General features: G+C 42.5%; 5 non-coding genes across 5 annotated transcripts; all 5 read right to left on the reverse strand.

Moving 5' to 3' along the window:
• Positions 1–2,690: 2,690 nt before the first annotated feature.
• trnas-aga lies at positions 2,691–2,772 on the reverse strand. The gene has a single exon. It is a non-coding gene; the product is annotated as a tRNA-Ser (tRNA).
• Positions 2,773–6,543: 3,771 nt separating this feature from the next.
• On the reverse strand, positions 6,544–6,615 carry trnag-ucc. The gene has a single exon. It is a non-coding gene; the product is annotated as a tRNA-Gly (tRNA).
• Positions 6,616–7,763: 1,148 nt separating this feature from the next.
• Positions 7,764–7,835, reverse strand: trnag-ucc. Its single transcript has one exon. It is a non-coding gene; the product is annotated as a tRNA-Gly (tRNA).
• A 1,993-nt stretch (positions 7,836–9,828) lies between these two features.
• Positions 9,829–9,900, reverse strand: trnag-ucc. Its single transcript has one exon. It is a non-coding gene; the product is annotated as a tRNA-Gly (tRNA).
• Positions 9,901–16,738: 6,838 nt separating this feature from the next.
• On the reverse strand, positions 16,739–16,820 carry trnas-aga. The gene has a single exon. It is a non-coding gene; the product is annotated as a tRNA-Ser (tRNA).
• Between the last annotated feature and the right edge of the window lie 7,765 nt (positions 16,821–24,585).

Here is a 24,585-nt window from a genome sequence, read left to right on the forward strand (position 1 = left end):
TAGTTGTATGCCCAGTGGCGATCTGTTCATCTGTCATACTGATCATACAGTCAATAACTTTGTTGTTATTAGCATCTGGTTAGCTAGCTATGCTAACGAATATAAGAAGCTTTTTCTACAACCAGTGAGGTACATTTGCAGTGAGGCACATCTTTATATGATCATTATAGTTAGAAAAAATTAGAGAATATAGGAAAAACAGGTATAAAATACTATATGACGGTATAAAAAAGTTGTTATTAAACAAGAATACAGTTTAAAAGGGGAGTAATTTGTAAAATATCCATAAAGAAAAAGTAAATCTGTTTACAGTTCTGTTTCATATGGGTGTTGAGAGATGTATCCATCCATAGATCTCTTAATTTTGCTCTCAAAGTGCACCAGATTGATGCTTTTAACTTCAACATTTAAAAAAAAATATCTTTCTGTTTTGGTGGTCATGCCACAACCGTGCACATGTATGCATGCGCGAGTCATGGAAAGATATCTGGATTAAGAGGTTGCTTTTTCTTTGCACAGTATGAAAGAAAGGCGAAATTAATGGTGTGTGTGTCATTTTTGTTTTTTTAAGCAGAGGTTGAGTTCAATATTTTGTACGGCCCTCGGAGAATGTTGTATAAATTAGGGATGGGAACGATTAATCGAATATTCGAAATTATTCAGGTATTCGAATAATTATTCAGGTATTCGAATATGAGTTATGAATATTTTTATTATTTTTTTTTCTTTTTTTTTTTTTTGGGAGGGATGCCTATGTTGATTACATATTATCAAATTGAATAATTCAATGTATACACAGTGCCATAGCTAAATGTGTTAGGTGACGTCTAAAGGTGTGTTTTGCTCCGCTCACCGATCCCTCACAGCGGGCAGAGCTGCAGGTGCTGATCTCTCTCGCGTCCGGTACTTCACTCGCGTTTATGTCCAAATCCATCAGATCTAGCTAGTTCTAGCTAATGATATGGCTGCTGCCCCTCCCTACACGCAAATCACGCAGACTCAAACCTCATCTTATGCCCAAATGCGGCGCAAATGCGCTCCGCAGCCGTTGCGAGGTTCCGGTGCTAACAGTTCATGAGCGTGCTCCCCCGCCCCCTGTCAACACTCGCGACACATGAGTGGCCAGCCTCAACAACAATAAGCGCTGCTTGGCAACCGTGTGTGGCGGCAAAGTACATAGAGATTTTGACAGGAGAGATTTAGTTTTGCCGGTATTCAACATATTTGACCAGTCATAGTCCGGTAATTATTTACACTCTTATGGCACATTTCCACTACACGGTCGGCCTCGGCCACGCTCGGTACGGCTCGGTACGGCTTGGCCTTAACAGGGCCGACTCACTTCATGCTGCGCTTCCATTACAGTTTAGGAACTGGGGTAGTTACTATAGTAACGCAGTGTAGGCGGAGCCGTGACATCATCTTCAATGAGAACTCCAGAAACACAACACAGCCGTTAGCTGTTAGCACTCAGAGCTCACAGCTCCTTATATATGTTCAGAAACTCGACAAAAGTTAAACAAGTACACACCACAGACTGCCTGTGTCATGGTGAATACAGTCGCTGCTTTATTTATGTCTGTATAGGCCGTTGTTGTGAGTGTGGACGGTTGGAGCATATACAGCGTTAGCTTAGCCAATCTCCACCTAGAAAAACACGCATTTTAAAAGGTTTTTCGCCTGCCGTCTGTCTGCAGACTTGACAAAGCATTAATTCATGGTTTTTACTAACCGGTATCAGTATGTTGTTACTTCGGCATCATTTTGAAACGTGTATTACAATTAAATCACGGTCAAATATGTCCATCTTGTTGTAGTTGTAGCCCCCTTGCCAGCGCTCCTCTCTCTAGTTTAGCATACTCAGCCCGACTCAGCCCTGTTTGTTGGCCTCGATAGAACCACAATTTTCTCGGGCCAGAAAAGACGTGAAAAAGTGGCCCCGGGCCGGGCCGGGCCGGAACTAGGCCTAGTGGAAGCGCAACCAAAAACGGGAACGGCACGACACGGCACGCTTAAAGCGAGCTCCGCGCTGTAGTGGAACTGCGCCATAAGAAGAGTCCTACACAACAGACATGGCGTCAAAAAGGAGTAATGTGTGGAAATATTTCGACCAGGTTAGTGAGTAGAGTGCAAACTATGCCAAATTAAACTTATATATATACATATACCTTGCTATACCCGCAACCTCCGTTCCAGCTGAGAGGGTCTTCTCTACAGCTGGCCTGATTGTGAATCGCCTCCGCACATGAAAGCTGTAGGCCTATAGCTGTCAAACTGTGATCACCAGTTCAATACATTTGACAAATTCGACTTGGTTTCTATACTTATTTGAACATGTATTTATTTATTTCCAAAAGTTATTTAAAAAAATGTTTTCGAAAAAAAATGTTAGAATCTTTTTTTTTTTACCCAATCTTTTTTTTATAGGATATGTACATTTCGGTTAACCGTTTTTTGGGGGGTCGAATATTCAAATATACATTTGCTTTCAAATTCCCATCCCTAGTATAAATTGAAATGGCCCTTGAGAGAAAAAAGGTTCCCCACCCCTGATCTAGAGCTGTTATCATGGCTACTACTTAGGTACTTCTAGGTCATTTCACTCTTTTAGAAACCTTCCTAAGCTAAACTGACAATTCAACCTCAACCCTGATGTTGACTTAGGCTTTTGAGCAATGAAAATGTTTTCACGTTGTCGGCAGGATTTGAACCTGCGCGGGGAGACCCCAATGGATTTCTAGTCCATCGCCTTAACCACTCGGCCACGACAACCTGTTACTGTTGATATGTCTGTGTGTATATTTCTCACCACCGTGTTTAACAGCCTGACAATAACAGAAACACACACTGACTTCACCACACAAGATTCAAAGGTTTGTCATATACAACTACGGTGTAGTTATGTAATTAAAAACCTCAACAGTGCAATTACAAGACTTAAAAGAAGAACTATAAAAAAACAACAATACAAATAAAAATAGTGCAAGCTCAGGTGTTAAATAGTCTTATGGCCTGTAGGATGAAACTGTCCCTGAGTCCGGTGGTTTTTGTCCTGATGCTGCGGTACTGCCTGCCAGATGACAGCAGACAGATCAGTTTGTTGCTAGGGTGGTGGGGGTCTTTTATAATCCTGTGGGCTTTCTTCCTGAGCCGCTGGGTGTAGAGGTCCTCCATGGATGACAGCTCCGTCCTGGTGATGTGCTGTTTTCACCACCCTCTGTGGGGTCTTACGGTGCAGGGTGGCTGCCACACCAGGCTGTGATGCAGCCAGCCAGGATACTCTCTATGGTGCACCTGTAGACGTTGCAGAGTATCCTGGAGTCCATGTTGAACCTCCAGAGCCTGTGGAGGAAGAAGAGCCGCTGTCGAGCTGTTTTGGTGATGACACCTGTGTGATGACGAGTCCATGTCAGGTCCTCAGTGATGTGAAAACAGAGGAACCTGAAGCTGCTGACTCTCTCCACCATAGTCCCATTGATGGTGATAGGGGCATGTCCCTCTCTCTGCTGCTTCCTGTAATCTACAATCAGCCCCTTGGTTTTGCTGACGTTGAGATGGAGGTTGTTTTCCTGGCACCAAGATAACAGGGTTCTGACATCAGCGTTTCCGCCAGGGGGGCGTCTAGCCGCCAGGGGGGGCGTCTTGCCGCCAGGGGGGCGTCTTGCCGTCATTTTGACAAAAAAATAAATAATTCGAGAGAAGATCGAGAGTTTTTATCGCTTGAAATTACGAAAAGGACAAGGACATCCCTCTGTTGGAGGGGCAAAGGAGTCTGGTGAGATTATTTTCGCCGCCAGCAAAGCGTGTTCCTGTGATGGAAAGTGTACTGCCGGCGAGCCTTGACGGGGGGTGCTAGTGGAGCACGCTGCAAGCGCCGGAGCCTCGCAGCGGCGAAACTGAGGCTCCCTGGTTAACTGTGGTAAAACGAAGAGCCGTTTAGGAGCCGAAAGAGCCGGCTCTTCTTAGTGATCCGACACGATGATCCTCCCCCCCCACCCTCGCTCTCGGGGTGGACGCCCTCTCACCCCTGGTCTGGCGGAAACACTGTCTGACATCCTCTCTGTACATCGTCTCGTCGCCGTCGGGGATCAGGCCGATGACGGTCGTGTCGTCAGCAAACTTAACGATGGTGTTGGAGCTGTGTGTGGCCACGCAGTCGTGTGTGAACATGGAGTAGAGGACAAGGCTGAGCACAAAGCTCTGAGGGGCTCCAGTGTTGAGGATCAGGGTGGAGGATGTGATGTTTCCCACCCGCACTGCCTGGGGTCTGCCCGTCAGGAAGTTCAGGATCCAATCACAGAGGGCACTGCTGAGCCTGAGTGGGAAACTCAGAGGTAGCAGGTTTGTGGATCTTGCAGGTGTGGAGGGTGTGGGCGATGGCATCGTCTGTTGAACTGTATATTATTATTCAAATATTTGTATTGAGTTTTCACATATAACAAACAGCAGCACTCAACACTCCAAAATACAGCAAATGACATCCAGAAGAGATAGTCTGTGGACCTGTTTGCTCTGTAGGCAAACTGCAGGAGGTCTAGAGAGTCAGGGAGGGAGGATGTGATGAATGTTTTAACTAATCGCTCAAAGCACTTCATGATGATAGAAGTGAGTGCCACTGGGTGGTAGTCATTGAGGCAACTGCTTTGATCAAAGTTAATCCATGATTGCGAATGCGTCACCTTTAGCGAAATGTGCTGTTTTGGATCGAGAAAAGGTCATTTGTGTGATTCGTATAGACCTGCAATAATTTGCAGCCGTGCGGGGTCATGACCAGAGTTCCCGTTAGAATATTTTTTTGCCGGTCATAATGTCCGTTAAAGTTGAAATCTTCCGGACAAAATGAGAAAAGTGCCGGTCAAAGGTCTTCTTTGTTATTTATTGAGCTTTAAAACAAATTTATATGATTCGATATTAAACAAACTAATTATAGTAGATTAACTACATTATTCAAAAGTGTACAGTAATTTACAATAACAAGGGAATAATAAACGGAGCGCTCCCTCTCCTGACAGCCCATCAGTATCAGGCAGCTCGCGGATCCAGTAATGAGTGACCCGACAGTAAAACTAAACATATCTATATATAGTTTAGGTAGTTTGAGAGGTAATTAAAATAGCTACGTGTGATATTCTAACCTGAAGTGTGTGTGTGTGTGTGTGTGTGTTTTGCTCCGCTCACCGCTGCAGGTGATCATGCAGAGCTGCGTGTCAACTCGTCAGCAGCAGCTGATCTCTCTCCCGTCAGATTAGACTTTACTTGCGTTTATGTCCATATCGATCAGATCTAGCTAGTTCTAGCTAATGATATGACTACCTGCTTATTAAAAGACACCTAAACAATAAGCGTCGCTATGCAACCGGGTGAGGCCGCAAAGTATAGCGCAGCATTATGCATTTGTTTACATGCCCCCCGGAACCCCGAGGCATTACCAACAGATCAACGCACAATCAACCCATACAGGAGATCTCTTTCTCCACATTAAATGTTAGACATTAGAATTGACTATTCTTGTCTGTCACATACTCTTTTGTCTGTCACATACTATTCTTGTCTGTCACATAAATGGCGCAACTGATGCGGTATTTTGCTAAGGGGAAATTATTTTGACTGGAGAGATTTAGATTTGCCGGTCTTCAGCATATTTTACCGGTCATAGTCCGGTAATTACCAGCTAACGGGAACTCTGGTCATGACTCTAACTTACTTTGTGGAAAATATGTAATTACATTGAAACGCATAACAAAAGTACTATGCTGACCTCTGTATCTGAAATAATCAGGACTTCATTCATACACATACATATGCTGCTCACCATTCTAGGTAGGTAGAAAATGAAATTTGTCTTTGGTGAAGGGAGGAAAAAGGAGTGAACTAGAAGGGGGACGTACAGCAGCAAGAGAAGAAGGGTAACTGCTCTGTGAACACCGTTTACAACGTTACAGGGATAACTACAACCAGTCATTACATGACTGACTGAACATTTATATATTAAAGTTAAAAACTACTTTCACACAGTGGATAAATAGTGTGCGAAGAGACCATGGCTCTCAAAGCCCTCTTTAAATTAGGAGTTGAATGAAGTTTGGAGACAGAGATTTCATTCAAGACGGTAAAGATGCGAAGAGCCCAATTGAACAGTTTTCCATCTTATCTCCGTATGCCCCTCCCACACCTGCTAGATCCACAAACTTGCTACCTCTGAGCTGTAATTACAGGGATATGCTGCACACTCTTTGAACCTAGCTTCTGTCTTTACAGGAGTAAGGACTGGTCCGTTCGTAGAAGCTAGAAAAGTTAGAAAGTTAATAGGGTTACAACTTCTGTCATTACTTTATAACTTGACTGTCTGATCTTAGTGTGTTTGATAGTAAAACAAGATGATGTAAATCAGACCTCACAGTTTCAAAGCATGATCAATAAAAGGAGTTGTGTGTAGACTAAACAAATGTGTGAAGGGAGAGTTTGCAGCGCTGCTAAATAGACATCAAACCAACTACAATGTGTATGTAAGCTTCTAGATTAACTTCCCTTGAATAAAACAATTGCGATGGCCGGGAATCGAACCCGGGTCAACTGCTTGGAAGGCAGCTATGCTCACCACTATACCACCATCGCATGAAAAGTACTGTAATTCCACTCCAAACTCACATCTGTATGTCAGGAATTTGGGAAGAGGGAGGGAAGAAAAGAGGAGGAGTGGAGAAGAAGAGGAGGTACATCTGATCAGCAAGAGAAGGAAGAAGTTTAATTCTGTTCTCGGTTAAAGTGAAGAGGGCGAGGTACAGCAGCAAGAGAAGGAAGAAGTTTAATTCTGTGCTCTGCAATAACTCAAACCAGTCATGTAAACAACTGACTGAACATTTATATATAAAGTTAAAATACTTTCACAATGTGGACAAATAGTGTGCTAAGAGACCATGGCTCTCAAAGCGCTCTGCTTTAAATTAGGAGTTGAATGAAGTTTGGCGACAGAGATTTCATTCAAGACAGTAACGGCCCGTCCACACAGCAGCGTTAAAAAAATCTTGGAACGCTTCTGCCCATTCACTTTGAATGGGGTGACGTCACTTTGCCTCACTTTTCGCCGAACTGCATTGTGGGCAGCAGAGCGGAGATTTTCAGGATTTTCAGGATTCAAAGTTCAAAGCGTCAGCCAATCAAATCCCGTGTATGCAAATCTGACAGTTCAAGCGCTAGCCAATCAAACCGCGTGTATGCTGGGAGAGACATACCGCAGGTCATTTCCTCATATTCCAAAAAATGGAGGAGAAATTAGCGGTAGGGATTCACCCGGTGCTTTATGACCAGTCCCTATTTACCTACCGGGATATAAACCGGAGGAGCCAGGCATGGAGGGAGGTGGCAGAGACAGTGGTAGGTTTTCGCCTGTTTGGGGAGTTTATATCCAGTTTACTTCGGGCTTTTTTGCTTCGTATGTCGGGGGCGGGAGATTCATGTGATTGGTTGTTGGTGCCTTGCTCGCAAAAAATCCCCAAGCTTCAGATACGCCCACCTCCAAGATTTTTTTAACGCTGCTGTGTGGACGGGCCGTAAAGATACAAATAGCCCAATTGAACAGTTTTCCATCTTATCTCCATATATGCCCCTCCCACACCTGCTAGATGATGTAAATCAGACATCACAGTTTCAAAGCATGATCAATAAAAGGAGTTGTGTGTAGACAAATGTGTGAAGGGAGAGTTTGCAGCGCTGCTAAATAGACATCAAACCAACTACAATGTATAAATAAAAAATAAAACAATTGCGATGGCCGGGAATCGAACCCGGGTCAACTGCTTGGAAGGCAGCTATGCTCACCACTATACCACCATCGCATGAAAAGTACTGTAATTCCACTCCAAACTCTCATCTGTATGTCAGGAATCTGGGAAGAGGGAGGGAAGAAAAGAGGAGGAGTGGAGAAGAAGAGGAGGTACATCTGATCAGCAAGAGAAGGAAGAAGTTTAATTCTGTTCTCGGTTAAAGCTGTTAACTCTGCAATAACTCAAACCAGTCATTTAAACAACTGAACTGTTATATAGGCCCATATGAACAACTAACTCTAATTTGTATAACTCACTACATGGAAACATAGCTTTCACAATTATGTTATCCTAGGGTTGAATAGGTGGGAGTTTCCTACATTCTTTCTATATTCCAAACACTTGTTTGGGCTGGCATAAAGGAGAACACCTCCATGAGGATAAAAACAGCTCTGTCTGTGTTTATGTTCCACTACCGATTGCTAATGAAATTCAAATACAGCGCACTACTTGCATTTCTTTTCCAGATGTTTTCACTCTCTAAACTGCTAGTGACCAACTCTCATGGCTTTTCTAGTGCTGAGTTGGTTATGTTATGTTTTATGTTGCTGACATGTGCAAATTCATTTATCAATCATCAATTTTTAAACACTACACCCCTGTCCATAAATAAACCCAAGTCAGGTTAGCTGACGGGAGTGGCACCCGGTGTGGTCTTCTGCTGCTGTAGCCCATCTGCGTCAAGGTTCCACGTGTTGCGCGTTCAGAGATGGTTTTCTGCATACCTTGGTTGTTACTAGTGGTAATTACAGTTACTGTTGCCTTTCTATCATCTTGAACCAGTCCGGCCATTATCCTTTGACCTCTGGCATCAACAAGGCATTTTCGCCCAGTGAACAGCCGCTCATTGGATATTTTCTCTTTTTCGGACCATTCCCCTCTAAACCCTAGATATGGTTGTGCGTGAAAAGCTCAGTGGATCAGCAGTTTCTGAAATACTCAGACCAGCCCGTCTGGCACCAACAAACATGCCACATTCAAAGTCACTTATGGCGCAGTTCCACTACACGGTCGGCCTCGGCCACGCTCGGTACGGCTCGGTACGGCTCGGTACGGCTTGGCCTTAACAGGGCCGACTCACTTCATGCTGCGCTTCCATTACAGTTTAGGAACTGGGGTAGTTACTATAGTAACGCAGTGTAGGCGGAGCCGTGACGTCATCTTCAACGAGAACTCCAGAAACACAACACAGCCGTTAGCTGTTAGCACTCAGAGCTCACAGCTCCTTATATATGTTCAGAAACTCGACAAAAGTTAAACAAGTACACACCACAGACTGCCTGTGTCATGGTGAATACAGTTGCTGCTTTATTTATGTCTGTATAGGCCGTTGTTGTGAGTGTGGACGGTCGGAGCATATACTGCGTTAGCTTAGCCAATCTCCATCTAGAAAAACACGTATTTTAAAAGGTTTTTCGCCTGCCGTCTGTCTGCAGACTTGACAAAGCATTAATTCATGGTTTTTACTAACCGGTATCAGTATGTTGTTACTTCGGCATCATTTTGAAACGTGTATTACAATTAAATCACGGTCAAATATGTCCATCTTGTTGTAGTTGTAGCCCCGTTGCCAGCGCTCCTCTCTCTAGTTTAGCATACTCAGCCCGACTCAGCCCTGTTTGTTGGCCTCGATAGAACCACAATTTTCTCGGGCCAGAAAAGACGTGAAAAAGTGGCCCCGGGCCGGGCCGGGCCGGGCCGGGCCGGAACTAGGCCTAGTGGAAGCGCAACCAAAAACGGGAACGGCACGACACGGCACGCTTAAAGCGAGCTCCGCGCTGTAGTGGAACTGCGCCATTAAATCACCTTTCTTCCCCATTCTGATGCTCTGTTTGACCAGGTCATCTTGACCATGCCTAAATACATTGAGTTGCTGCCGTGTGATTGGCTTATTGGATATTTGCGCTTAAACGAGCAGTGGAACATGTGTACCTAATAAAGTGGCCGGTGAGTGCAGAGATCCCCATGCTGCCAAACAGACATTAAATGCCTTTGAGCAAAATACTGCGATGGCCGGGAATCGAACCCGGGTCAACTGCTTGGAAGGCAGCTATGCTTACCACTATACCACCATCGCAGGAAAACTACTGTAATTCCGTTCTAAACTCACATCTGTATGTCAGGAATCTGGGTGGAGGGAGGAGAGAAAAGAGGAGGAGTGGAGAAGAAGGGGAGGTACAACAGCAAGAGTTTGTGTCCATCATGAAGCATGCTGTTTACAAACAGTTTCTTGCATAAATGTACTGGTAAAATGCAAAACAAGAGATTTAAAATCGTCTTACAGATGATAACAACTTCATGGTTACCTCAATTGTTTTAACTTAGGATCATATACCTGTGTCTAGTCTAGAAAACAGTAAACGTGGGCATTTGATTGTGAATGGGGAGAACTATTGACACAATCGGATGCAGGTGAGTGATTGAGAGCAGGGCTGCTGTCGAATTGTCAGTTTAGCTTAGGAACCTTCCTAACGGAGTGAAATGACCCAGAAGTACTTCAGTGGCAGCCATGATAAGAGCTGTTTGAATTGTCTAGATCAGCGGTTTTCAAAGTGTGAGGCGCGCCTCCCCGGGGGGGCGCCAGAGCTTCAGGGGAGGCACAGCGTGAGAAAAAAATAACGAGAAACAGTGAAATCTAGCTTGTGTGGTGGAACATTATGGGACACAATTCACCGTGGTAGCCTATATAGTGTGTTGCACCACGGACCTGTTAGAGAGTGTACCTTGTTGTTGTTATCATTCTAGCTTGACAGTAGCAGGTAGCAAGTTATTATTTCCTCTGTAAACCTAATGGAAAATAAAGTGTGGAGTTCCATACTAAACACGCCGCCTCCGACTCCCATTCATCAGCTCTACACTAGTTAACTTTAGCTAACTTTATGCGAACGGCAACATGGATCGATTTTGAGTGAAGTTACCTAAAGTGAGAGAGGAGACAGCGTCTGGCAGAAAACGTGTGTCACTTTTGGCTGTCTGTGGAGACCGAGTTCCCCCACCTCGCCAAAAAGGCTGTAAAAGTGCTCATTCCCTTCACCTCCACCTACCTGTGAGTGTGGGTTTTCCGCATTGACTTTGATCAAAAGCAAGTACCGGTCAAGGCTGCAGCCAGAGGATAATCTGCGTTCATAGCATTTCATCCACGATGTTGAAAATGTAAACATTAAAAAAAAAATGTTTAAACCATAAAGATAAAAAGGTTTAAAAAAAGTATTGTTTAATGTTCTAAGGAGGTGATGCTACTCAGCCAATCAAATCAGTGCAGTCAGTGAGTCAGCACGATAGATTCAAACACACACACGGAGACGAGACAAGAAGAGAGAAACAGTCGGAGTAACTTCAAATGGCGTGCTCAAAAAAGAGAAAGGTAGACAGCGAAAACAGAGCATTTAATGACATTTTCTCTTACTGGACCTCTTTGAAATGCAATTGAATACCCCTGCATTATAGCAACAACAATAATAATAATAATAATAGCAATAATAATTTGGGAGGGGGGGGCGCGGCTGTTCTTATGTTCTGAGGGGAGGCTCACCTTCCCACACTTTGGAAACCCCTGCTCTAGATCAGAGGTTCCCAAAGTGGGGGTCGCGAGATGATTTAAAAAAAAAAAAAAGAATGAGCCATATTCTCATTAAATATGCACATATTTTAATACTTTCAGGAACACAATTCTGAACATTGGATAAAGTCAGGTTCTAAATTCTTGTTTCATTTTGTAGTCATATTAGAATCTAAAGTTTTTACAGAAGGGATTTTGGATATCTTTTTATCACTCCATAAATCAGTAAATACTGTCAACAGCCCTAAAATATCAATTTTCACCATGTTTTTAGGTATACAATGTTATATAATTCAGGCTATGAATGATATATAAACAAACCCTTCTGTAAAAACCTTCAGAATATTGATAGGAATATAACTGGAAGGTTTGGTGTATGTACGTGCTACTGAAGTGGACATTTCTCACTCAGAAGAAGAGAAAAAACTAATTTTGAGAAAACGACCTTTAAAGATTGCTGTGAGGCGCTACCTAACCCCTGCTGTTCTTTGGATGACAGCTTGCACATCGACGCACTCCGTGAAGGCATTTCGTGTTCGGGATCATTTGTTTTTTGTCTAACATTGCTTCGTGCAAGTGACAATTGTTGTCGTCTTCTCTGTGAACGTTTTTATCGATGTTCTTTTGCCATTTTGAGATTTAAATTTCCAGCTAAAGCTAAACCAGGAAGTGTTTTAGCACACCACGTGATGCATCTGAACGAATCACGTTGTCAGAAATTGGCACCAGCCAATGAGATTTAGTTTTTTGGTTTAAGACCCCTTTGTACTTTCACGATTGGTTGCTGATACAAAGGAAATTACCATATTTGGATCCGATGAGATTGTGCAGGAGAGACGGAGCTTTTCAACGATATCTCTGTTGACATGGTGCAAACAGCGGTCGCGGTACTTTATGTTACGTTAATAAGCTAACTTTTGGTGAATTTAGGAGAAACCTACAGACGCAAATAGACAAACTATAGTAAAATAAACACCTAAATGTGTATTTTGTACATTTTCCTTCCAAAAGCCTGAAAGAAAACATGTTATGGAATCAAAATAGCACAACATATCAAAATTGACCAGTGCATGAAAAACAATGTTTTTGCCTGCCGTGTCTCGCCTTAATGAGTGAGACACACCGGAGTTGAGGATCTGTGGGGTTTGTATGTCGATGTATGGGAAACACTGTTCTTTGTATTACTATTATTAATAATAACGGGTGCATAGACCTTTTTCAGGGGCGGACTGGCCATCTGTAGAATGTCCCCCCCCGTTGACAATTCACGTGGCGGGGGGTCGCCAGTCTCTGCAAATGGAGATGTTAGTATTTTAAACTAGATACATACATTTAAAGAAATGTTCAATTATCACATTACAGCCCTTTGTGGTTTTGTTAGATCATAAAAGTAATGCATTTAAGCCACTATATGCAATTTATAGATCATTATTGCCAGATACAACTAGCAGGATGCCAGCAGAACCAACCGTATTTGTCATATGAGCATGTTGGGCATTGCAGGCCAGCGGATCTAAGAAAAATAACTAATTTAAGACCTAATGATATAAATAAGGACTGTTTAAGTGTTCATACTGCTTAGTGTATTTGCATTTAGAGATTAAAGACATTAAAGGTGGGGTAGGTAATTCACTTCAGAAACACTTTTTGTTATATTCCATGGAATGCTCTTAACATCCCAATAGCAATGAATATATTAATGCTTTGACAATTAATACATTAAAAATGTCATCTGCGGAAGCCGTAGCGCTGTAAAAAGCACGACCAATCATTTTAGCCGGCCCGGCTAAAATAACTGGATGGCCTACCTGCCTGTCAGCCTTCCATCTGTGCACAAACTTATCTCGTGCCCTCATTGGTCATGTGCGCGTTCGTGTGTGTTGGAGGAGGGGCTCTGTAAGGAAGTCTGAAGGAAGAGGCAGATTTTTTCCGGTTGTGTACTTTCAAATTCTAGCGCACTCGAGCTGGTTTCTCCATTCTTACCTACCCTACCTAAGTGATCACTTTCTTTTTATGCACTTCACCCAGATTTTACAAAAATAACAGCCAGCAAAACTACACTATACACAATGCCTTACAATGAATGTAGTGCAGACATTCATGTGTTTGGCTGCCAATGAAAGGATTCAACAAGTCTCCTGTTGTCACGGCAGTTCCACGTGGTGTTGCTACAGCAATCAGCTGATCACCCCAAGTACAGTTTTTGCTGTTAAAACAAAAAGAAGAAATAAACCTGGTATCAAAACAATTTCTTTGGATGAGTTCATATGCTTATTTGCATTTTCATACAAAAAGCTTGGTGGTTGTGTGGATAACAGCAAGGGAGACTGCACAGCGCAAGAGAAGCGGTAGAGACAATGTGCTATTGGTAGAAGATCAGTGGACTGTGATTACTCTAACTAGCATGGGGAATCAATTAAAACATAACATGCTTGAACATTTTTCTTGCTATTTCCCTGATCTTTTTTGTCCATAGGAAGAGATGAGAGACTTGGATTTACTGTGAGGAGAGGCCGAAAAGTTACTGTTGTGTGCCTGCCTGTGTGTTGATGCAGTATCACTGGTGCAGTTATACAAAGATGACTGCTGTCCTACAGGTGAGTGTTACATTTTCTGGTAGAAGTAACAAAGCTGATGTCACAGTGCCGCCACTTATGGCGCGTTTCCACTACAGCGCGGAGCACGGTTTAAGAGGGCTGTGACGTCAGCGGCCCGTTTTTGGTTGCGTTTCCACTTGGCCTAGTACCGGCCGGCGGGTCCTAATTCACAGTTTTTCTGGCCTCATAAAATCGTGGGTCTCGGGCCAGAGACAACGAGGCTGAGTCGGGCTGAGTATGCTAAACTAGAGAGAGAATCGCTGGCAAGGGGGCTACAACTCCAACAAGATGGACATATTTGACCGTGATTTAATTGTAATACACGTTTCAAAATGATGCCGAAGTAACAACATACTGATACCGGTTAGTAAAAACCATGAATTAATGCTTTGACAAGTCTGCAGACAGACGGCAGGCGAAAAACCTTTTAAAATGCGTGTTTTCTAAATGGAGATTGGCTAAGCTAACGCAGTATATGCTCCGACCGTCCACACTCACAACAACGGCCTATACAGACATAAATAAAGCAGCGACTGTATTCACCATGACACAGGCAGTCTGTGGTTTGTACTTGTTTAACTTTTGTCTAGTTTCTGAACATATATGAGGAGCTGTGAGCTCTGAGTGCTAACAGCTAACGGCTGTGTTGTTTTTCTGGGGTTCTCATTGAAGATGACGTCACGGCTCCGCCTACACTGCGTTACTATAGATACTACCCCAGTTCCTAAACTGTAATGGAAATGCGCCATAAAGTGAGCCAGTCCTAACGAGGCCTCGCCATACCGAGCGAGGCCGAGCGAGGCCGTGTAGTGGAAATGCGCCATTAGTTACTAATAGACAAAACACAGGCTGTGCCAACGACAATATTATTTGAACCTGCTCTGTACATAAACACAAACAAGATTGGTACTCTAACCATAGTGCAACCTTGCGTGGTAGTGGGGTTTACAAATTGATGGTAGATTTCCTGTAGAAAAACAGAGAATTGGTCAGCACGTTGGGACATTGTGCACTATAAGCCTGTTTGTTGGCTACCGGCAATATTATCTCTACATTATTTGTTCTGTTCAACTGACCTTAGCAGTTCTGAAAACCCACACTTTCATTTATATATATACTGTATATCTTTTTTTAATGTTGATTACACAGGGGGCGGGTTTTCAGTCAGGCGGTAGGCAGGGTCAGTGCTGACATCACACATCTTGTGGGGGAGGTGTGGGCTGCCCATGGGGGCTGACTTATCGGCCTTTATGAGTTGCACCTGACATACACATGAAAGACACTCAACTGGTGTTGGACTGTTGGGTGCTACTACCCTGATGCCAGAGGCAAGACATTTACCCAAAGATAATATATTATGCATACTGTTGCACTCTGAACTACACCTAAGACCGGGCTGGCTGTTCGACCAACAAATCTGCTAACAAGGCTTGGCTTGTCAAAGAGACAACGAAGGCCTGGCGGGTGAGTCAACCATACTTTCCCTCCCATAGACAGGAAACGGTGGCACTGTCATTAGAAAGAAAATATGAACATCTTCACATTTATGCAAAATGTAGGGAAAGGGCTCCCAACTCCCTCAGCTAGAAGGGTAGCAAATATCCACAGTGCTGAAAATTATAAAAAGAAGTTAACATATATAATTAAATTAACCTGTCAGTTAGCTAGCTAGCTTACTGATCTATTTATCTAACAGGCTAGCTTTTTTTAGCTACAAGATGGCTAGCTAACGTTATCTATCTAGCTAGCTAGATATTGCGAGCTGTCTGTCTTTGTAGCTAGCTTTTTCCAAAAGTATGGCTCTTATAATTTCACTTATAATTATGATTTAATACCCTATGTTTAAACTTACAGTGTCTACCCACTTTCATTGATAGTAATTCAGAAAACATTGTCAACATGCTTTTTCTAAACTGACATGCCACTATCACCAAGCAACATTGCTCCAAACATTGGTGTTCATTCACAAATATGCATTATTTCTATAAGGAATATAAATTCCTCACCTGAAAAAGAATTTAAATCTAATTAGAGGTTGTTTTTTCTTTATAAAAAAAGCTTAAAGAGTGATTCTTTAGCAAGTCCATGTTGTTAAAGCTGCTGACGTTAAGCAAAGGAGTGGCACTTAATTTCTTAATGATGTATAAACATAAAATGATGCAATGCGAAGCACCCTAGTACAGGTGACGAATACGTTTGAATGAACCTACACTTTAATAAGGTGACTGTGCTAATGTTACGTTTCCAGTACTTAACAAAACTAAAGTTTAGCCAATAATAGTGATGCATTATTGTGTTAATTTCTTTAATGTTACAGATGGAGTTCATTTAAATTATAACTGCTGTTAGTGGGTAGGTTAATCTATTATAATTCATGAATTAAACAAGTACATTGATTATATCTGTTTGTGTTTTTTACACATAGTAAAAAAACGAAAACAAGAAGAAGAGTTCAAACTAGGCTGCAGTAACGAAGACAGCAGTTCCATTCCACAAGAGGATCATCAGCAAAAGTACCCTCATAAATACTAAGGTAACATTAAAAACAATATCATTATGAACTGATTTAAGTTGTATTCCCTATCTAGTATGTTGTGTGGATGAATGTGTAAAAGTCACTGCCATAAAGTTTTAATTGACTTTTAATTAATTTAATTTAATTAATTTAAATACTAATAAAATAATAAAACTAAATAAAAACTCTGCACTCAAGCACCTGGCAGTGGGCCAAAGGCTTTTGGGCAGTGAAAATGTTATTACGTTGTCGGCAGGATTCGAACCTGCGCGGGGAGACCCCAATGGATTTCTAGTCCATCGCCTTAACCACTCGGCCACGACAACCTGTTGAGCATTATTTTTCTGAGCGAATAACCAAAACAAACTGAACTGTGTGAGGAAGAAATGTTCAAACTAGGCTGCAGTAATGAAGACAGCAGTTCCATTAAGGGACAATCAGAATCGGAATCAGAATATCTTTATTCGTCCCACAGAGTGGACATTTACAATAGTTACAGCAAAGAGCCAAAGACAGCTTAAAGGGGACCTATTATGCAAAATGCACTTTTTGATGTCTTTTATACATAAATATGTGTCCCCGGTGTGTAAGGAGACTCACAAAGTTTCAGAAAATACAACCCTCTCTTTTCCCACTTACCCACATCTCTAAAAAAAAAAGATCCAGGATTTGGCTCCTATGACGTCATTGGTGAAATGTGGCACACGTGACACGTCCCAACCTATCGTCTCCGTATACAGTCGTCTAGCTGAATCCCCCCTCGTAGCTGTGTGTCTGTGTATTCAGCAGGATGTCTGCAGGAGGCTCTTAGAGTAAAGTTGTTATATATATATATATATATATATATATATATATATATATAATACATATAATGGCACTGTTCTAGCGGTAAACACTTAAGAAAGAACATGTCAAGTAGGGTTGCATATTGTTGACTTTTTTACGATACCGATACCACTGAACGATACCGATACTCAACCGATACATATCGTGATATTTTCATGTTGCATAAGGGTAAAATTGAATCAAATCAAATCAAATGAAGTTTTATTTATATAGCACATTTTTAAACGATTTTTGGTCGAGCCAAAGTGCTGTACATATAATAAAAATACCCTACAGTAAAGACACTTTACAGCAAATACAACAGCACAGTTTGTACAGAATATCAGTATGAGAAAACGACACCCTCTGTCCTTTAGACCCTCACATCGTACAAGGAAAAACTTCCGGAGAAAAACCCACAGTTTAAAGGGAAAAATGGGAGAAACCTCAGGGAGAGCAACAGAGGAGGGATCCCTCTCCCAGGACGGACAGACGTGCAATAGATGCCTTGTGTAAATCGAAGAGATAATACATTTTACAGCGTAGGTAGACCGAATGTTTGGAAATGCATGTGTCTGTAATAAGAAGATGAATCCACGAAGATGTCAACAACAATCCTGTGGGAGCCATCAGGGAAGCAGCATGACGAGACCCAGGCAGGACCGCAGAGACAGGCCCAGCCACGACCCGAAGTCCACGACTTAATCCAGAACTCAGGATAGGAGATCCAGGGCACAGGACCACAGCAAAACAGGATCAGCCTCGACTCTGGATCCCGGCGTAGATATAGACACAAAACAAGAACATTTGGGGGAGGCTGGGTTAATCGGAACATGAGAATACACAGACAATCATCCCACAATTACTCCCATGAAGCGCTTTATGATGTAGTTAACATGTCAAATGAATATTAAATTCAATTGTGGGACTTGGACCTTTTAGTACTGAACAAACAATGAAAATCAGGTTATCTATGAAGAAAACAGATTCTGCAATATCATTTATAACAACCATCAGGCGTGAATAGTACATCTTGTCAATGCAAAAAGAAAATAGCACCAGTATAATCAATATTCAACCTGAGATTCGACTGACCAGAGAACACATAAAGGATCATGAGATCTCGGCATTGCACATAAAACAAATAGCATCATTCAAATCAACATTTGCCTGATGAAAGAAAACAAATCCCATCACAGTTCAGTTTTGTGAAGATGACTACCATAACCAATTTTCATTTAATTTCAAACCTTTATTTATCCAGGTGAATCCCTTGAGATCATTGATCTCTTTTTCAAGGGAGACCTGCTCAAGTAGGTTCCACATGAAACATAAAGACATAAAACAACAGAACAACAAAGAGGACATCATACAGCATCATTACAGGGATTACAATTTACAATTAAAACTGCGGTCACAGACGTGCACGCAGTTGTGGACGGGCCTTCGCGTCCGAGCGCCTGTCGGGGAGGGTCGTCCCGCCGCCAAGCAGACGCGCGCGAGTCCTCCGAAATGAGCCGTTCATAATTTCTCAAATGTTCACGTCCCGGACTCCTCGGTCCTCCGGCAGCGACCCAGAAAGGGATGTGGGCGCGCCGCCTCGAAGGAAAACAAATTTCTCTAAAGGATCGTCGAGGATCGATTATCGCGGAGGCTGTCTGGAGGAGCAGTAACCGTGGCGTGTGGTGCAGTGGGTTGTGCAGACTTTCTGACCCTTTACCGTTTGTTTACACAATAAACGCATCTCCTCTGGATATTAGGCTATGTATGTTTTTAATACAACTGCTTTAATTGTGAGCCGACATTTACAGTGAGAACAGCTGCTGAGGCCAGTGCAGAAAGCAGAACAGTGTGTATAATATATATCACTCAATAATATAAGTAACAGGCCGACATTACACACTTTATTTGTATGCTTTAGTAGATATCTACAAATAAACAGTTGATATTTTTCATGAAACCAAATAGTGCTTCACATCATAACATATACATGGGCTGTAGCCTGATATATATTATATGCTTTAATTTACAATAACTATCCACATGAACAGGTACCAACAGCATCCGATTGTGTAGCATCCAACTGAGCTTTAAAAACATTTAGTGGCACCAGATTGCTCAGTTTCCATTTAATTTGCAGACTGTTCCAAGACAGAGGAGCTGCGCATCTAAAGGCTATCTTCCCTAAGACAGTCCTAGCAGTTGGCACATTTAATAAAACCACAGCATGCGATCTCAGGCAGTAGCCACTTACAATTCGCCGTCAGATCAGGGAGCAGATGTAGGATGGAAGTTTCCCTAACATGGCTTTGTATATAAAAATGTACCAGTGACTGAGCCTCCGTACAGTTAGTGAAGGCAAACCTGCCCTTGCATACAGGGTACAGTGAGGGGTTAATACTTTACATTTGTCACAAATTTCAGTGCACTGTGATACGCAGCATCTAACTTGATGGGATAGTGGTGGTCTAATGGATAGTGAGGTGGGCTGAAAATCGGAAGGTTGTGAGTTCAAAATCCCGCCAGGAACACCACCACTAGTGTGCCCTTGAGTAAGGCACTTAGTCCTTAGTTACTCCAGGGAGAATGTCCCTGTAATTGGTAATTGTAAGTCGCTTTGGATAAAAGCGTCAGCTAAATGAAATGTAATGTAATGATCAGGTAATTGGCAGGTGCATTCATATAAATCAAATCACCATAGTCCAGCACAGGTAAAAAGGTCACAGTGACTAGCCTTTTCCTTGCCTCAAGCGAGAAACAGGACTTTTGTTCCTGTAAAAGAAACCTAGCCTAACCCTCAGCTTTTTAAGCAGGTTATTGACATGAAGTTTAAAAGAGAGACAATCATCAAGCCAGATACCAAGGTATTTGTAACAGGCAACCACTTCAAGTTTTATTCCTTGCGTAGTTACAATATCTAAAACCGGCTCTGGTGTCTTTTTAGCTTTTGAAAAGAGCATTACCTTGGTTTTATCAACATTTAAAAGAAGCTTTAGTTCAGAGAGCTGAGTCTGAATAATGTTAAACAGCTTGCAATTCAACAACAGCCTCCTTAATGGAGGGACCTGCACAGTACATCACGGTATCGCCCGCATAAAAATGTAAGGTTGCTCCATCGACATTTTCACCTGAACTGTTGATATATATTCCCTGTAATTATGTTGTGATGTCCTTTTTGTTTTCTGTTGTTTTTATGTGTAACCAATGTACCGCAGGTCTCCCTTGAAAAAGAGATCGTTGATCTCAATGGGATTTTTCACCTGGTTAAATAAAGGCTACAAACAAACAATATAGATGGAGAATAATAGCGGACCTAAAACAGAATCTTGTGGTACACCATTAGTAATGTTTAACCACTCAGAAGACAGCCCATCAAACTGAACACATTGGGACCTTTCAGAGAGGTAGTTCACAAACCACCCCACTGCATGGCTGGATATGCCAATACTGACTAGCCTCTGCTTCAAGATGCGATGATCGACGGTATCAAACGCTTTGGACAGGTCAACAAATAGAGCTGCACAACTCTGCTTATTATCTAAAATACTCGCAATATCATTTACCACTTTCATTGTCGCAGTGATGGTGCTATGTTGCTTTCTGAAGCCTGACTGATGTTTAGACAGGATGTCATTTGTACATAAAAACTCCTTTACCTGTTCACTCACTAGGCTTTCAAGAACCTTGGCCAGAACTGACAATTTAGAGATGGGCCCATAATTATTTAATAAGGTGGCCTCCCCTCCTTTTAGTAAAGGCAGGACATAAGCTGACTTCCATATTTTTGGAATTGTATTTGTGCTGAGGGAGAGGTTAAAAAGAGTAGTGAGAGGTGGAGCAATAACATCTGCAGCTATCTTTAAAAAGAAACCGGCTGGCCCGGTTTCTTAGGATCTAACTTGGTTAAGGCTTCACGAACAACATCAATAGTAAAAGGAGTACAACTGAAAGGGTTTTCCAGACCACATTGTTCAGAGTCACAGACTGTGGTGTTCACAGAAGCAGAGTTAGTGACAGAATCAAACGGAGAGCCACAGGACACAAAATGCTCATTAAAACAATTTAACATGGTGGCCCTGTCCGATATAGTGCCAGATGCTGTGGTAAGGCACAGAGCTCATTACGGATTTCACCGGTGGATATCGATTTGATGGCTTTCCAAAATGTTCTAGGATTATTCATGTTTTTTGTGGTAACTGACAGATAATACTTAGACTTAGCACTTTTTATTTGTGATGTGAAGCTATTTCTTAGCTGCCTAAAGCGTAGCCATTCTACCTCTGAGCCTGATTTCCTAGCCTTTGCCCAGGCCTTGTTTCTCTCATGTAGGAGACTAGATAATTTAGCAGAAAACCAAGGATTGTCTCGTCCCTTCACTCTAAATGTACGCAGGGGTGCATGTCTATCTATAATTTCCATACAACCAAGATAAAAATAAGACCATGCAGTTTCAACATCATCACACAGATCGATTTTTTCCCAATCAAAACCAAACAAATCATGTACAAAACCCTGCTCCCCTGTGTCTCTCTTAATGATAATGCGAGGTTTAACCTTTTGGACCTTTGTGTCCCTAATTGTGGCTACAACACAGTGATCACTCAAATCATTAGCAAATACTCCCACAGATGAGTATTTATGGGGAACATTAGTTAAGATGAGATCAATTAAGGAGGATTTATTTTGAAACTTAATGTTAGGGCGAGTAGGACTGTCAACAATCTGAGTAACATTCAATGAGATACAAAGGTTTTTTAAATTCTCTGATACTGTAGTTAAAATCACCAAGTAGCACTATTTCCTTGTAGTCAAAAATATTTGCCAACGAAGACAAGGAGTCCTTGACAGCTGAGGGGGGTCTGTAACAGCCCACCACCATGACCTGTTGACCCTTTGCTACTTCGATATTTAAGGCAAAAAATTTGGAACCATCTTGGTTACACAAAACTTATTTTTCACATAAATGGCAACGCCACCACCTTTATTAGGTCGGTCGGTACGATATACACTGTAACCATTTAAGGATATGTCAGAGGCCAATATAGATTTATTTAGCCACGTTTCTGATAAGACAATGACATCAGCATCAGTCGAGCTCGCCCAAATGCGGACAAAGTCTAGTTTAGGTAAAAGACTGCGCACATTTAAGTGAATGAATCCCAGCCCAGACCTAGAATTAAAATCAGCAGGAGTAGCTATCTGACTACTACTACTGTGCGGTCCAGGGTTAGGTTGTACATTTCCTGATAGCAATAATAACAAGAAAACCAGGCATCTTTTCCTCTTAATCGACACACTTACATTGTCATCTACTTTAAAATCACCAGCAAAGTCTGAGAAAGTGAGATTAGAGCTCAATAAGCAGTCCTGAAGAACCATCATAGCAGGCAAGTGAAAAAGACAAACATATTTTGTCGAACTGATTGTCTGTGACAAGGCAACCGGTAATTGGTTGTGTAACACATTCGAACCTTTGCAGGGGATGCCTACTGCGGGTGGCAGAACAGACCTGAATCCAGTAGACTTCTCAGAATGACTAGAGATCTTCTCATTGTCCAAAACAGTAAACAGGCACAGCAGAATCACAATATGGGCCATTTTCCCAGACCAGCACACAGTATCCGCGATGTTCCTGGGCAAAATCCTCCTCAGCACAGCAGCAAATTACAGGCGAAAGCAGCAGCGTGGAAGCGCTCCGGTCTCTCCGTGGTATCCCCGGGGTAAAGTCTCCTCAGCACAGCAGCACACGACACCGCAGCACACGACAGGTGGGAGCAGGCCTCCGCAACAGCAGAACCAGGACAGGTGGAAAGCAGGCCCCAGCCGGGGTAAATCCTCCTCCGCACAGCAGCACACGCCCAGGTGGAAGCAGGCCCTAGCCCGAAGCGTGGAGCCGAAGCGTGGAGCCGCTCCGTCTCTCTGCGACGTCTCCGGGGTAAAATCCTCCTCCGCACAGCTGTACTCTACAGGTGGGAGCAGGCCTCCACAGATCGCAGATCGCAGACACCAGACAGGTGGAAAGCAGGCAGCAGCAGGTGGAGCCGCTCCGTCTCTCCGCGACGTCTCCGGGGAAAATCCACCTCAGCACAGCCGTACTCGACAGGCTCGACTCGAATGTAATCAATGGAGTGGTGAAAAGTAACAAAATGAATTTACTTCAATGTACTCTATAGGGGCGTTCACACCAAGTACTTTTCCCACAGTAGTTCATGAGAACTTTAGTTCATGAGAGCTCTTTAGTTCTGATGAACTAAAGCAGATCGCGTTCACACCAAAATGAGTTCCTGGGGGTGGATTAGGCAAATGAGCCGCTGACGTCACTTCTTCTTCTTCTGCTTTGGGTTTACTGGCAGGCCGCAAACAACTTCACGGCGAGTACAGTAGGTGGCGGTATGCACCTTAAAGTTGCAATTCGCCAAAAAACCGAGAGAAGAAGAAGAAAAAAAAATTCCGCTTCCGCTGTATGCTTCTGTTTACCTTCCGACCTCAGGCACGGTATGGAGTTGACGTTTTGGTGGTCGTGTTATACAGCTTCGTAACTGAGTTATTTAAGCCAATAACCACAAATACAAATAGACCATTCAAATGCAATAGAAATGCTAAGTCGGAGGCGAAGGCGGTTAAGAAGCCTTAATAAAAGGATTGGACCACGAAAAGCACACGCTATGGACATGTTTCGCCGTAGGAGAGCTGAGCATGATGATCGTTATCACGCCCAAAGAACAGCAATGGTACGTTCATTAAATTACATTAATACTATCTAATGTTGGATTTATGGAGTTATGTAGGGCTAATTTGTGTCTTTGTATGTGTTTCCAGATATGCGAATACTACGGAACGCGTCGTGTCCCGCGCTCTCTCTGGGTGAACAATTCGCCTGGAAGCAACGTTGGGGAGAGGCATCTGAACAGCATGGAAATTGTAAATTGACAATAAAGCGGATCTTTTGTACAGTGCATTTGGTTCTCTCTTTTATTTACCAGTCAACAGACACAATTACAATAGTGCAGACACACCTTAGTGCAAAGATTAAATGTCAGTATCAAAACAGTACTCATACTGTATATTTGTATATTAATGAGTATATTATTATGTTAAATGTGTGTTAAAGACAATGGGATGAGGTTAAAAACTGTTGTATACCATCTTTACTGTGATAAATACATACATGTTAAGCATACACACCTGAAGAACTACGTTACACACACACAGGTTAGTCTGTGCACTGCTGCTGGTTTAAACAAAGACAGTCATGATGCTAGTGCT

This window comes from Trematomus bernacchii, unplaced genomic scaffold (assembly GCF_902827165.1).
Source record: "Trematomus bernacchii unplaced genomic scaffold, fTreBer1.1, whole genome shotgun sequence".
Taxonomy (NCBI): Eukaryota; Metazoa; Chordata; class Actinopteri; order Perciformes; family Nototheniidae; genus Trematomus; species Trematomus bernacchii.